Consider the following 3,948-nt stretch of genomic DNA (forward strand, 5'->3'; position numbering starts at 1 on the left):
TTTCTCTTGCTGTTTATAGAATCCTCACCGTAATGCTCACATTTGCTGGCAACATGCCCTTCCTAGCACAGTACACATTCCATTCCCCTTGCCGACTCTGTTTATGGGCGTCTATATAATTTACTCAAGATTAATAAAGATGGAGTCAAAGGATGGGTCAGGGATTTATCCATGGAATTTTAGCACTTTCAAAGGGTGGTTTCTCTTATGTTCCTTTCTTCCAATTTAATTAAAACAAAACCCAAAACAGTGTTAGTCCAAATGAGTGACAGTTGGCAGAACTGCATTATCCAACTGGAGGGACTCCAGAGTTTCTGATGCTTGGAGATGGACAAGTAATTACCTCCTGTCTGTGACTATTTTCTACCAGGCAAAACCCACTGTTTATTGTAAACTATATCTGCCATTAAAAACTGTAATAGCAAGCCTTATGTTCCCACACCATAAATTTGACTCGTGCTGATTTTTTATTTACCTCCATGTTTTATTATATCCTTTGAAATGTTTCATTTTAGAAGAAGATAAGGAAAGAATGAGAATTGAACAAATTCCAAATTCACACTTGAACATAGATATGCTCAGCATACATATTTCCCACATGTGCCCAGACAGCTCTATGGTCACCTTCTGAAGACTGGTAGCTTCTGAGGAATCATTAGACGCACTTGCTATTAGTAGATCCTTTGTTAAATGGTCCAGAAAACAACCTTAAAATTAAAGTTTAACCAGACCACATAGAGCAGCAATGTGTATTGAAGTTTTTCACTTTTTGGCCCAGAAACCCTGTTTCCTCTTAAAATTATTTGAAGGACTCAACAAACTTTGTGTAGATTCTATCAATATATTCACCACTGAAGAAATTACAACTGACAATTTTTAAGTTTATTTATTAGTTCATTAATTAGTTTATTTATTAATTAGTTTATTAATTACTTTATTTATTAGTTCATTAATTAGTTTATTGATTGCTTTATTTATTAGTTCATTAATTCATTTATTTATTAATTCATTTATTTATTAGTTCATTTATACCAATGTTCATTGCAGCATTATTCACAATAGTCAAAAGGTGAACAATCAACAGATGAATAGATAAATAAAATGCAATATATCCACACAATGGACTCGTATTCAACCATAAAGAGAGATGAAATTCTGACACATGCTATGACACAAAGGAAACTTAAAACCATTATGCTGAGGCTTCCTCCATCTTTCAATCCCTTGGTTTAGTCACAGCCCAGAAACGCTTCTGGAAGAACCATCACGATGGCTGCCCAAGGAGAACCCCAAGTGCCGTTCAAACTCCTATTGGTGGGTAATGGTGGTACTTGAAAAACTACATTTCTGAAACGTCATCTGACCGGTGAACTTGAGAAGAAGTATGTAGCCACCTTGGCAGTTGAGGTCCATCCCCTTGTGTTCCATACTAAATTCAGTGTGTGGGACACAGCTGGTCAGGAGACATTTGGGGCACTGAGAGATGGCTATTTTATTCAAGCCCAGTGTGCCATTATAATGTTTGATGTAACCTCAAGAGTTACTTACAAGAACGTGTTTAACTGACATAGAAATCTGGTTCGAGTATGTGAAAACATTCCCATTGTATTGTGTGGCAACAAAGTGAACATTAAGAACAGGAAAGTTAAAGTAAAATCCGTTGTCCTCCACTGAAAGAAGAATCTTCAGTACTATGACATTTCTGCAAAAAATAACTACAACTTTGAAAAGCCCTTCCTTTGGCTTGCTAGAAAACGAATTGGAGATCCTAACTTGGAGTTTGTTGCCATGCCTGCTCTTGTCCCACCAGAAGTTGTCACAGCTGCAGCTTTGGCAGCACAATCTGAGCATGATTTAGAGGTTGCGCAGACAACTGCTTTCCTGGACGAAGATGATGACCTGTAAGAGAACGAAGCTGGAGCCCAGCGTCAGAAGTCTAGCTTTATAGACAACTGTCCTGTGATGTCAGTGGTGCCGCGTGTTTGCCACTTTATTATATAGTTAAGCAGAGCATGTGCTAATCTTTGGGATGCTAAAGGAGATAAATGGGCTTAGGAGTGAATGTGGCAGTTAAAAATACCTTAGTTTTTTGGACCTGTATATCTAGCTGTTGGAACGCAATTGTTTCCTTTCAGAGTTTCTTTCAAGTATACGACTGCTACAGTTGCATCACACTGTTCAGTGGCGAACTCTTGTTTGTTACTGTCATACCCATTCCTTACCATTTAGAATCAGAATAAAGTTGTATTTCAAATATCTAAAAAAAAATTTAATGCTGAGTGAAATACTTTAGACACAAAAGGACAAATATTGTACAAGGTGGCTTCAAAGAGTTTGTGGGAAAATGGAATGACAAGATAATGGAATTTCCCCATGAACTTTTGGAAGCCCCTTCGCATGTTTCACCCTATATGAAGTATCTAAAATAGGCAAATGCATAGATTTTAAAAAGGTTATGAGTGTTTACGATGGGCCAAAGGAAGAGGGAATGGGAGCCCTAGCTGAGGAGAACTGAACTGAGTTTCTATCTGAGGTGATGTCAAACTTTTGGAAACAGTGCTAATGGTAGCAAACACGGCAAATGTAATTAACGTCATTGAATTTTACACTTAAAAATTGTTAAAATGGCATAGTTTTCATTATATGTATTTACCACCTTATTGTGGTATCAAAATAAAAAGAAGTCCTTTAAAATGCATTAAAATAAATCCTTTGTATGTTAACGTTACATTAAAAAAGAAACAAACTCTGTTTTCTAAATAGAGAAGGGGTTGTTTTAGAATTTGTCTGATTTAATAAGAGACAGCTGGATCCTCAAATCTATTCTGCAGTTAGTATGTTGCTATATGTTGCTTTGGTGAAAGTATATGATGAAAATTTGGCCCTACATAGATATGTAGTTGGAAAAGAGAATTTTAACTACCTTTTCAGATAATGATGAGTATTCTATTTTGATCCCAAAGTAAACTCGACAAGGGGTAGTGTTTAAAAAAAATAAACAAAACTTTTTCTTGTGAATTTACAGAGCAGATCACGAGTTTTACATTCCACAAATCATACACTTTGTTTTACCTCAATGATTACGATCCCCTCTTGGAAATCATCCATTATCTGCTTCTTGTCTGTGGTTCTTATTTCCTTTCCACCCTACTTCCCATCCTTTCAGAGCTTTGTCCTTAGGTAAATGGTGCTCTTTTGATCTTGAATGGTTGACTATTCCATGGTGAGCACACCTTACTAGTGTTGTCCACACTATCTACCACTTGGCTAAAAATTGTGCCACAAGGGTGAGTTCAGTTCTGGATCTGAAGGGTGGCCAAGGGCCATCATCTCGGATTCCTCTAGTCTCTTTCAGACCAGTAAGCCTGGTCTTTTTTTACCATTATAATTTTGAGTTTTGCTCCACATTTTCTCTCACTCTATTCAGGACCTTCTAATGTGATCCCGTTCACAGCAGTTGATAATGGTAGCCAGGCACCATCAAGTTCTTCTAGTCTCAGAGTCATGAAAACATGTTCCATTATTCCATTGGACTAATTGATTCCAAGCGCCTTCAACTTTCATCACTCTTCTTTCTTCTGCACATGGAAAGACCAATAGTTGCCCCTTAGATGAGCTTTTTAAGATCGCAGTCATGGATAGGAAGACTCAACGTCGTGAAAATGTCAGTACTGCCCAAAGCAATTTACACATATAATGCAATCCCAATCCAGATTCCAACAACATTCTTCAAAGAGATGGAAAAGATAATTATAAATTTTATATGCAAAGGAAAGAGACCCAGGATAAGCAAAGCACTGCTTAAGAAGAAGAACAAGGTTGGAGGCCTCTCACTCCCCAATTTCAAAATTTACTACACGGCTACAGTGGTCAAAGCAGCCTGGTACTGGTATAATAAAAGATACATTGATCAATGGAACAGAAACGAGAATCTAGAAATTAACCCAT

At 37.1% G+C, this 3,948-nt stretch overlaps 1 pseudogene; it reads left to right on the forward strand.

The window, feature by feature from the left end:
- Positions 1–1,269: 1,269 nt before the first annotated feature.
- On the forward strand, positions 1,270–1,905 carry LOC102833560 (annotated as a pseudogene).
- The last annotated feature ends 2,043 nt before the right edge of the window (positions 1,906–3,948 follow it).

The sequence above is a fragment of the Chrysochloris asiatica genome, unplaced genomic scaffold (assembly GCF_000296735.1).
Source record: "Chrysochloris asiatica unplaced genomic scaffold, ChrAsi1.0 scaffold00007, whole genome shotgun sequence".
NCBI classification, from domain to species: Eukaryota; Metazoa; Chordata; class Mammalia; order Afrosoricida; family Chrysochloridae; genus Chrysochloris; species Chrysochloris asiatica.